General features: G+C 39.7%; 1 long non-coding RNA gene across 2 annotated transcripts; it reads right to left on the bottom strand.

Moving 5' to 3' along the window:
* Positions 1 to 8,861: 8,861 nt before the first annotated feature.
* On the bottom strand, positions 8,862 to 10,979 carry LOC140588637 (uncharacterized). Of its 2 annotated transcripts, XR_011989770.1 has the most exons (3): positions 10,879 to 10,979; positions 10,708 to 10,775; positions 8,862 to 10,612 (listed from the first exon to the last, which is right to left on the bottom strand). It is a non-coding gene; the product is annotated as an uncharacterized lncRNA (long non-coding RNA). The 2 variants fall into 2 exon arrangements; XR_011989769.1 differs by having other exon boundaries at positions 10,708 to 10,949.
* Positions 10,980 to 12,539: the final 1,560 nt, after the last annotated feature.

The raw sequence follows: 12,539 nt of genomic DNA, 5'->3' as shown, positions 1-12,539 counted from the left end.
TCAACAACGCAATAATGATGAAAATGATGCGGTTTACTTTGCTCAACACGACTCGCCACCCGCAGCGTCTGGTGAAGCGACGGCCCAAGAGCCCTGTTTGCTACCATCCTTAGAGACATTATTAATAACCTTCCGGTGCTGATAGGGTCGGCACCGACCCATTTTTAAGTTTAACATGCATAAAAGCACCACATATATTTGTGCATACTCTTAAAACAAAAGGCTCCATATTGAACCTTTTAGCTTGGTACATATATGACACTCCTTGGACATTCTCAATTAAAAGAAATGGCACCTTTTTGAAGGCAATGGTTATATTTCCTCTGGTTAGAACCCCTATAGTTCTATATAGCACACCCAAGAACCTTTTTTTTCGAAATATATACTGCATCAAAGTTTTTTGACTTTGTCAGGAATCTCTATTTAAACTAAATAAATTAAAACAAAATCAAGGTAAGGCATCCCCACACATGTAAGGTAAGATAAGACCAGTTCAGTTTATTTATATAATTCTCTAGAGGTTTATTTTATCATTATTTTTTATTGAAAACGAGAGGAATGCTGTCAAAAGAAAGGTCCAGAAAGCCACACCAAAAATATTAAAACCAATCTTTTCATGGATAAGGAAGCCTAACAAGGTAACCAAGAAGTAAGAAACAAATTGGATGATAAATAATTGTTTTGAGGGTATCTTATGGCTGATGTACTGTAAGACACGTGCTGCTTGACACCGACCCGTCTAACATAAGAGACAGGAACAGAAAGCTAACATAGGCCGAAGGTTAAGCGTGTTAAATGAAAGGCAGCGGGATAATTCCCCATAATGCCGCACTATAACAAAATCAAACGCGACGTGAAAACGTTTAATAGACCTCAATAAAAATGTCAGGGACGTCTACGACAAACGCAGATTGTTGCCTAGTGGGGAAACTGCCTTTTGGATACCGAAATGTAAAACTAGCAGCATCGCAAAAAGGGTGTTGTAAGTCTTTAAAAATATTTCATCGAATGAATTTGTTAGTGTAACATGAAAGTGTTTCAAAGATGTACAGATGTTTTAAAATGTAATATGAAAGTTTTTCAAAGTAAGATGTACAGATGTTTTAAAATGTAACATGAAAGTTTTTCAAAGTAAGATGTACAGATGTTTTAAAATGTAACATGAAAGTTTTTCAAAGTAAGATGTACAGATGTTTTAAAAAATGTAACATGAAAGTTTTTCAAAGTAAGATGTACAGATGCTTTAAAAATGTTCGGGTGTTTTATTTTCTAGACGCGTTGTACAAAAACGGTTTGTTATGTGTACGCAGCGCAAGCATGTTTGTACAAAGTTTTATGCATTCATTTTGCGAATCAGTTTTGAAATCTAATATGAACGTGGCTTTTATTTTACAAAAACAAAGTTGCAAAAAATTTGTAGGCTCTTTATCAAAGCAGATTTTGTTAATATAACATGAAGTTTTTTTTTATTATTTTCAAAGTTGCACAAGGGTTTTAAAATGTAACATGTACACGTGTGTTTTATTTTTCAAACTTGTACAAAAACGTGTGTGTACATTTATCAAATGAGTTTTAAAATGCAACATGTACAGGTATTTTATTATTCAAAATAAAAGTTGTACATACATTTTGTTATATGTATGCAGCACGGTCATGTTTTTAAAATGTGCTAATATTTGCGGGATGGTGGGAATAAAGCGTATTTAAAAGGGGTACCTCTCGTGGAATCTACCAATCTTTAGCAGCTTTTGAACCCTGAGCCACACGGGGACTGGGGTTTTTAACCGTGAGACTCGACACCTAGCTACGCATTAGATCCTTACTTCAGCAATGGTCCCCATGTACCCAGTGTAGGGTCAGGTCCATCGCAAGAGAATGTCTCCGCCGTGAAAGAACGATCCACCAGCATTTTGTGTATCAACGAATCTGTAATCATTCTTTCCATTCATTATATGCTGAGTTTTCCAAAATTGTTTTTTAGCTGAAGCATCAAAAGCTGTAACTTCGAGTGCACCTGGTTTAATAGCATTTTATTTATAACAGTAGGAGCTTGTAAACTGCATTTAGCGGTCGCATGAAAACACATTAAAAACTTTAAAGAATAAAGCTTTAGTTATTTTTAATAAAGACGGCTTTCTAGTAAATGGTTTTCCTACAAGGTGACCCCGCGGCCTATACTTAAGACATCCGGGCGCCTGATTTGAGATGTTTACTGAGGACGGTATGTTAAGTTAACAGTGGTGACTGAGCTGCACCGTGTTTGACTCTTAATGAAACTTAGACCTAATTCAACAGAACCAGTCGTCATCCACTTTGCAGTGAGATTTCTGTGCGAAATGTGAACAAAGATTCATTTTCTTACTTTACCACTTATCGGATAACAAGGGAAATGGCAGCGGCAATAACCTACACAGTTATTTGTTCCTTCCATATGTATATATATAGCACCGCAGAACGTTTTGCACTTTTTTGCACTATTTGTTTATTGTTTGTTGTGTGTTCTACATGCATGTTTGCACTGGAGGATCTGCTTTTTATTCTCATTGTACATGAGTATAGTGACAATAAAAAGGCATTTCATTCATTCATAATATGTCGGACACAATGGCTCTGAGCACCAGGGAGTCCGCCGTGAGGCGCACGAGCTGCTAGCTGATGTAATGCTGCGAACGGTCGGGGCTCTGACATTCTTAAGGTGCGGCTATCTATCCCCGAGACACTTTAGCCAGGAGCGTGTATATTTGCGCTTATTAATGCTGCAGTGTCAGGGTTTTGCTGACTCTTATAGGAAGCTGGCTAGCAATAACATTTTTAGCTGGTCTTTTTCATTTAGTACATACACGGTTTAGAAGAAAACCTAATCACCATTAAAAAAAATTAATAAATAAACGTACAAAACTATTGAAATCCCCCAGAAGCATGTGCATATTTTTCTGGTTTGCATGTTGTGTGTGTGTGTGTGTGTGTGTGTGTGTGGTTACCTAAGCACAGTCGGCCTAGTGTTTGATAGGTGATGGAGAAGCGTACGGTCGTGGGGACAATAAACTACATGCGCCTATGCCAACATGTGTTTAAGTATAGCGACAAACATGGACGCTTTCTTTAACGTAAAACAGTTAAAGGCTCATACGGTTTTGTTTACATTTTTATTTTTTTAATTTCAAGTAGCCTCTAATCACCTTACATTAGTTCTGATTTACTGTAGTCACCAATCAGAGTATTTTAAAACAATGGCACTGAAATGTCACCACATGTTAAAGCTAACAAAGTAACATGATTATATCAGCGGAACAAACCAGTCGCCGGTACGTATAGACAGATCATGTGTTGCTCAACAATCGACAGCATTTTGAAATCTATTTGTATTTAGACAAATATATTGGGAATAAAGCGTTGTGTTTTAAAAGGCAGACATTGAGGTCGAATTTAAATTGGTCACAATTGTATTGTTTTCCGCAGCTAGAAGTGTCGGCTGAGGTTGATTTTAATTGGCATGTCAGTTTAGGATTCTTGCAGTAGAAGTTATGTAGTGAATTGCGGTACTCTGAAATTAAGTGATATGTGTATTAGAATCGTGAAGCGTCATCTTCCTTTGTTTTAGGTTCACCCCGGGCATTTTATGAATTGTAATGTAATATCAGACAGTGTGTGATGAATTTCTGAAGGCCTGTTATAGGCCTATATGACAATTTCGTGGAAACGTCTCATGGAAAAATGTAGTTGCAGTTTGTCAGGACTAAAGACTGGCTAATGTGACATGGTGAACAAGTCCTGTGGTTAAAGAATGCCGGCCTGTTGCTTAAAACATTGTGTTGTATGCCGAATGTTTCTTGCCCATAGACTACATGTTGCTATACTGTTCCTTTATAATATTCAACTATTATTTTTTAAATCATTTAATGAAATAGGTAAATACCTCATCATTGATGACTATGGTCCACCTGAGTGACAAGTAACCCGTCCTGGACAGAGGTTTCTTCAAGGCCTGTTGTGGGAACCCCATGGTGTAGGATTAAGAGAAAGAATACAGGGAGTGGTACAAATGAGCAGTTGTCCTGCCCCCTTTTACTCATTTTGGATGCTTAAATTACTAAATTGTGATTTTAATGCTCATCTGTATGATTCTATGGTCTGAGCGAGTCTCCAGTACTACATGAATGGTAAACTTAAAAACTCTACTTCTCTTAGCTTAATGATATTTTCTTTTACTGTGTACGATTGGTAGAAATGAAAATCGTGTTTTGTCTCTCAGCTTGTGTGTGTGTGTGTGTGTGTGTGTGTGTGTGTGTGTGTCTGTGTGTGTGCGTGCGGTGTGTCAACAATGGCAATTATTCACTAAATTCTAAACAAACCCACATATAAAACCCCCTCCCCACCCACCCCAGACACCTATAAAACACAGCATTCTTGCTCTCACCCCCCACTCATTTTGTGAAAAAGCATGTCTGTTGCCAAGACTACAGCTCGTGTCTTGAGTCGTACATACTATGACCCCAGCCACCCGGGGTCATACGGAGGGGCCTCCAGACTGCAGAGAGCCGTGCAGGAAGATACGGGGGAAAAAAGTGGCTACTGATGACATCAGAGAGTGGCTGTCTATGCAAGACAGTTATACTTTACATAAGCCGGCTAAAAAGAATTTCCCCAGGAGCAGAGTGTTTAATACCGAGAGCCATGTATCAGCGGCAGGCCGGTTTATGCGACATGCAAGGGCTGGCGATGTACAACGACGGGTTAAAGTATCTCCTTACGGCAAACCCACATATAAAACCCCCTCCCCAACCTCCCCAGACACCAGCCCTTTTCCTGGAGGACATGTCTGAATTTACTTTTGGGTCGATACAGCACAACAAGTCTTCTCCTCAACTTAACCCCCAGCGATCCCCATCCATGACCCTCTATACTTTTGGACAGCGAATGGATACAACGCCACCAGAGCTTCCTCAATACACTCCGCGGCAGGCCGCATCATGGTGCCCGTATGGGGTTCTGTTCCAGTCACAACCTCCGCGTGCGGACTCTGCCCTAATGGATACATCGCGGGTTACTGCATCGATGTTGGATGATTTCCGCGATCGTTTTGCGGCTCCATCATTATCTGGAGATTCTGGGTGTGGCGGCATCACCGTAGCTGCCATGAAGATAATCAAAGGGTCACTTGCCTTTATTCTGGATCGGCTAATCGAAGATGACTTGAAGGCGACCTGTATCGGCTGTACTGTGAAACACCCTAGCCTGCTTCAGCACACGTGTCGCTATGAACCTGTACCGTTTTATTTCTTTAACAATTTTGAAAAGCTGTTCAAAAAGCTGTATAGGCCACGGCTTAAACATATTATCACAAAGGCGGTGGCCATGTTTCACCCTCATACCGCTCCTGTAAAAATACATGCATCAATCGATGTGTTAGTTTCTGAACTTAAAGGCCAAATTAATGTACGGGCCAAATTGCGCGAGCTGAAACGCTTCGCTGAAGACGGTGATTGTGAGTATGCTGTAGATGAGGCGTTTAATGATTTCTGCAATTTGTACACATGCGAGCACCCTATGGCTGGTGTGTAAACGTCTGTCAAAATGTGATTGGCTGCTCATTTTTATATGCTTTCTAAATAAAATGAGTTGAGTCATGAAAACATTGTGTCGTTATTGCTAACAAGTACTTGACCGTGTTTATTTTACGCCATCAAAACCCTGGGTCATTTGGTGGCGTAGATAGATTATACAGGGTGGTACACATGTTGCCTGCTTAAGGGTGACATAATGGGGTAGTTGTACATCGCCAGCCCTTGCATGTCGCATAAACCGGCCTGCCGCTGATACATGGCTCTCGGTATTAAACACTCTGCTCCTGGGGAAATTCTTTTTAGCCGGCTTATGTAAAGTATAACTGTCTTGCATAGACAGCCACTCTCTGATGTCATCAGTAGCCACTTTTTTCCCCCGTATCTTCCTGCACGGCTCTCTGCAGTCTGGAGGCCCCTCCGTATGACCCCGGGTGGCTGGGGTCATAGTATGTACGACTCAAGACACGAGCTGTAGTCTTGGCAACAGACATGCTTTTTCACAAAATGAGTGGGGGGTGAGAGCAAGAATGCTGTGTTTTATAGGTGTCTGGGGTGGGTGGGGAGGGGGTTTTATATGTGGGTTTGTTTAGAATTTAGTGAATAATTGCCATTGTTGACACACCGCACGCACACACACAGACACACACACACACACACACACACACACACACACACACAAGCTGAGAGACAAAACACGATTTTCATTTCTACCAATCGTACACAGTAAAAGAAAATATCATTAAGCTAAGAGAAGTAGAGTTTTTAAGTTTACCATTCATGTAGTACTGGAGACTCGCTCAGACCATAGAATCATACAGATGAGCATTAAAATCACAATTTAGTAATTTAAGCATCCAAAATGAGTAAAAGGGGGCAGGACAACTGCTCATTTGTACCACTCCCTGTATTCTTTCTCTTAATCCTACACCATGGGGTTCCCACAACAGGCCTTGAAGAAACCTCTGTCCAGGACGGGTTACTTGTCACTCAGGTGGACCATAGTCATCAATGATGAGGTATTTACCTATTTCATTAAATGATTTAAAAAATAATAGTTGAATATTATAAAGGAACAGTATAGCAACATGTAGTCTATGGGCAAGAAACATTCGGCATACAACACAATGTTTTAAGCAACAGGCCGGCATTCTTTAACCACAGGACTTGTTCACCATGTCACATTAGCCAGTCTTTAGTCCTGACAAACTGCAACTACATTTTTCCATGAGACGTTTCCACGAAATTGTCATATAGGCCTATAACAGGCCTTCAGAAATTCATCACACACTGTCTGATATTACATTACAATTCATAAAATGCCCGGGGTGAACCTAAAACAAAGGAAGATGACGCTTCACGATTCTAATACACATATCACTTAATTTCAGAGTACCGCAATTCACTACATAACTTCTACTGCAAGAATCCTAAACTGACATGCCAATTAAAATCAACCTCAGCCGACACTTCTAGCTGCGGAAAACAATACAATTGTGACCAATTTAAATTCGACCTCAATGTCTGCCTTTTAAAACACAACGCTTTATTCCCAATATATTTGTCTAAATACAAATAGATTTCAAAATGCTGTCGATTGTTGAGCAACACATGATCTGTCTATACGTACCGGCGACTGGTTTGTTCCGCTGATATAATCATGTTACTTTGTTAGCTTTAACATGTGGTGACATTTCAGTGCCATTGTTTTAAAATACTCTGATTGGTGACTACAGTAAATCAGAACTAATGTAAGGTGATTAGAGGCTACTTGAAATTAAAAAAATAAAAATGTAAACAAAACCGTATGAGCCTTTAACTGTTTTACGTTAAAGAAAGCGTCCATGTTTGTCGCTATACTTAAACACATGTTGGCATAGGCGCATGTAGTTTATTGTCCCCACGACCGTACGCTTCTCCATCACCTATCAAACACTAGGCCGACTGTGCTTAGGTAACCACACACACACACACACACACACACACAGAACATGCAAACCAGAAAAATATGCACATGCTTCTGGGGGATTTCAATAGTTTTGTACGTTTATTTATTTATTTTTTTTAATGGTGATTAGGTTTTCTTCTAAACCGTGTATGTACTAAATGAAAAAGACCAGCTAAAAATGTTATTGCTAGCCAGCTTCCTATAAGAGTCAGCAAAACCCTGACACTGCAGCATTAATAAGCGCAAATATACACGCTCCTGGCTAAAGTGTCTCGGGGATAGATAGCCGCACCTTAAGAATGTCAGAGCCCCGACCGTTCGCAGCATTACATCAGCTAGCAGCTCGTGCGCCTCACGGCGGACTCCCTGGTGCTCAGAGCCATTGTGTCCGACATATTATGAATGAATGAAATGCCTTTTTATTGTCACTATACTCATGTACAATGAGAATAAAAAGCAGATCCTCCAGTGCAAACATGCATGTAGAACACACAACAAACAATAAACAAATAGTGCAAAAAAGTGCAAAACGTTCTGCGGTGCTATATATATACATATGGAAGGAACAAATAACTGTGTAGGTTATTGCCGCTGCCATTTCCCTTGTTATCCGATAAGTGGTAAAGTAAGAAAATGAATCTTTGTTCACATTTCGCACAGAAATCTCACTGCAAAGTGGATGACGACTGGTTCTGTTGAATTAGGTCTAAGTTTCATTAAGAGTCAAACACGGTGCAGCTCAGTCACCACTGTTAACTTAACATACCGTCCTCAGTAAACATCTCAAATCAGGCGCCCGGATGTCTTAAGTATAGGCCGCGGGGTCACCTTGTAGGAAAACCATTTACTAGAAAGCCGTCTTTATTAAAAATAACTAAAGCTTTATTCTTTAAAGTTTTTAATGTGTTTTCATGCGACCGCTAAATGCAGTTTACAAGCTCCTACTGTTATAAATAAAATGCTATTAAACCAGGTGCACTCGAAGTTACAGCTTTTGATGCTTCAGCTAAAAAACAATTTTGGAAAACTCAGCATATAATGAATGGAAAGAATGATTACAGATTCGTTGATACACAAAATGCTGGTGGATCGTTCTTTCACGGCGGAGACATTCTCTTGCGATGGACCTGACCCTACACTGGGTACATGGGGACCATTGCTGAAGTAAGGATCTAATGCGTAGCTAGGTGTCGAGTCTCACGGTTAAAAACCCCAGTCCCCGTGTGGCTCAGGGTTCAAAAGCTGCTAAAGATTGGTAGATTCCACGAGAGGTACCCCTTTTAAATACGCTTTATTCCCACCATCCCGCAAATATTAGCACATTTTAAAAACATGACCGTGCTGCATACATATAACAAAATGTATGTACAACTTTTATTTTGAATAATAAAATACCTGTACATGTTGCATTTTAAAACTCATTTGATAAATGTACACACACGTTTTTGTACAAGTTTGAAAAATAAAACACACGTGTACATGTTACATTTTAAAACCCTTGTGCAACTTTGAAAATAATAAAAAAAAACTTCATGTTATATTAACAAAATCTGCTTTGATAAAGAGCCTACAAATTTTTTGCAACTTTGTTTTTGTAAAATAAAAGCCACGTTCATATTAGATTTCAAAACTGATTCGCAAAATGAATGCATAAAACTTTGTACAAACATGCTTGCGCTGCGTACACATAACAAACCGTTTTTGTACAACGCGTCTAGAAAATAAAACACCCGAACATTTTTAAAGCATCTGTACATCTTACTTTGAAAAACTTTCATGTTACATTTTTTAAAACATCTGTACATCTTACTTTGAAAAACTTTCATGTTACATTTTAAAACATCTGTACATCTTACTTTGAAAAACTTTCATGTTACATTTTAAAACATCTGTACATCTTACTTTGAAAAACTTTCATATTACATTTTAAAACATCTGTACATCTTTGAAACACTTTCATGTTACACTAACAAATTCATTCGATGAAATATTTTTAAAGACTTACAACACCCTTTTTGCGATGCTGCTAGTTTTACATTTCGGTATCCAAAAGGCAGTTTCCCCACTAGGCAACAATCTGCGTTTGTCGTAGACGTCCCTGACATTTTTATTGAGGTCTATTAAACGTTTTCACGTCGCGTTTGATTTTGTTATAGTGCGGCATTATGGGGAATTATCCCGCTGCCTTTCATTTAACACGCTTAACCTTCGGCCTATGTTAGCTTTCTGTTCCTGTCTCTTATGTTAGACGGGTCGGTGTCAAGCAGCACGTGTCTTACAGTACATCAGCCATAAGATACCCTCAAAACAATTATTTATCATCCAATTTGTTTCTTACTTCTTGGTTACCTTGTTAGGCTTCCTTATCCATGAAAAGATTGGTTTTAATATTTTTGGTGTGGCTTTCTGGACCTTTCTTTTGACAGCATTCCTCTCGTTTTCAATAAAAAATAATGATAAAATAAACCTCTAGAGAATTATATAAATAAACTGAACTGGTCTTATCTTACCTTACATGTGTGGGGATGCCTTACCTTGATTTTGTTTTAATTTATTTAGTTTAAATAGAGATTCCTGACAAAGTCAAAAAACTTTGATGCAGTATATATTTCGAAAAAAAAGGTTCTTGGGTGTGCTATATAGAACTATAGGGGTTCTAACCAGAGGAAATATAACCATTGCCTTCAAAAAGGTGCCATTTCTTTTAATTGAGAATGTCCAAGGAGTGTCATATATGTACCAAGCTAAAAGGTTCAATATGGAGCCTTTTGTTTTAAGAGTATGCACAAATATATGTGGTGCTTTTATGCATGTTAAACTTAAAAATGGGTCGGTGCCGACCCTATCAGCACCGGAAGGTTATTAATAATGTCTCTAAGGATGGTAGCAAACAGGGCTCTTGGGCCGTCGCTTCACCAGACGCTGCGGGTGGCGAGTCGTGTTGAGCAAAGTAAACCGCATCATTTTCATCATTATTAGCGTTGTTGATGTTGTCTATTTCATTTAATAGCGCTTCAGGTATAGGAGGGGGGGTGTTGCTCCATCCATACCTGCTGATTCAGGTCTTGCGTAGATTTTCTCTTGACCGGTCCGTGCCGTCTCTCTTGTACATAAAATAATAGAGAATACCTATTATTAGAATAAGTTATTTTTAATGTATAGCGTTTATCATATGTATAAAAGAAATAATATACTCACTATATGGAGTTTTCTATCCGCAGTGTCTCCCGTAGAGAAAAAAAAACAAACCCAAAATAGCTGAATCTCTAAAAATAAAATAATTATTTTAAGTTATTTTATTGTATTGTGTTTATCATAAAACACGCGTAAAATATCATAAAACACGCGTAAAAGAAATAATATACTTACTCTATGCAGGTCCCATGTAGTTTTCTCTTTCCAGTAGGGCAATGCCTTGATGATACGGGGTGTGGGGTACTTGTGTCTACCAAAGGAGTGAAACCCTTCTCGGCATACTAAAAATTTCTGTGGTTGGTTACTTTTTAGGATTCTTTAAGGAGAAATATACGTCCTGTCAAGTTTTATCTGTTGTCTATTTCGATGTACGTTTTAACTGCGTAGACGGTATGGGGGGAGTCGGGGGGAAAAGACAAAATTTACTGAAATACAAAATGTCAAACTTGATGTGTGGCGGGGAGTCGGGGGGAAAAGACAAAACTTTTAACAAAATTTACTGAAATACAAAGTGTCAAACTTGATCTGTGGCCGAAATTACAGTTTGACCGGGATTTGACCTATCGGGATGTACATAGGTTGCATGAGGAAAAACACAAGGCCAAACTGCTACTGCTGCAGGGGGGTGTCGGCTTTCACACACACACACACATACACACACACACAGACGGTCAAACTACTGCTAAGCGTTTTTTTACTGGACGTCAGACCCAGCTCCTCCTCTCATTCTTAGCTCCAACTTGGTCATTCTCACAGGATTTCTTTCAGTCTCGCGCAGCACAACTCTCAGCTCTCCGGCATCGCTCTCTCCGAGTCCTTTGCGGATTATCCAAAGCCATGGGACCTTACCACGGTACCGCAACAGACACAGCATCGCTCTCTCAGAGCCCTTTTCTACAGATTCTCCAAAGCCACGGACCTTACCACGGTGGTACAGCGTACGCTCACACTCCATCAGGTAACCCACCCCCACTCAGACCCAGTGTTTGGGACCTTAACGCACCAACCCCCCTGCTCAGTCCCCCCTGCTCGGCACCCGCTGGATGCAGACAAAACACCACACTCATAAGCACTCTACTCAATATAAAATAATAATTACATAATAATACATAATTAAATAATAATACATAATTAAATTATAATAATTATAATAAATAAATAAACTATATACAAATAAACCCCTATCCCAACGCTCAACTGGCTCACAGCCAAAAAAAAAAGCCCCCCCTCCCACTACCTCATGACGTCACCCGGCTTGCAGCCCCCGCCTGTCACTTTTTGATTTATTTGACCTTTGTGACCTTTGACCCAACCTGTCACTTTGACATAAGCGGTATTCTCCATCTCTCTTATTGGTCGTCCAAGATTAAAGCCATCAGTGCTGCTCCTCAAGCAGTAATAACACTTTACATTAAAGGATCCCCCCTCTCAACATTTCATTTGGACTATAGACAAATATATTTTAAGAGGTGCTTCTCATTGAATGAAGGTAAAGCTCAGTTTTCAGGGATTTTATTCACAGGCCACACTGAAGGAAGGTGACCCAGCTATATACACCCAGTATGCACTGGGCCACCTGCCTACTGTAGAGCCCTGTCCTTTTGTGCTCTTCCTTCCCATGCTCAGATGACCTCCTGCCAGAGCAGAGCCCATCACAACCACGACACCTCACTCAGGTGTCCTACTCTGTGTCTGAACTCCAAGAAGCATGGGGACACTGGAGACGGAATGGAAGTCCATCTCACACACTGTAGGCTATTTACAGACACCGGTTCTCCTACCTGCTTGCTGAACCAAGCCAAAGCTAATGTTACCATCTTTTAATCAGCAGGAGT

The sequence above is a fragment of the Paramormyrops kingsleyae genome, chromosome 4, assembly GCF_048594095.1.
Source record: "Paramormyrops kingsleyae isolate MSU_618 chromosome 4, PKINGS_0.4, whole genome shotgun sequence".
NCBI classification, from domain to species: Eukaryota; Metazoa; Chordata; class Actinopteri; order Osteoglossiformes; family Mormyridae; genus Paramormyrops; species Paramormyrops kingsleyae.
Note: the sequence above shows the minus strand (reverse complement) of the source record. Positions and strands in the feature narration are given on the sequence as shown.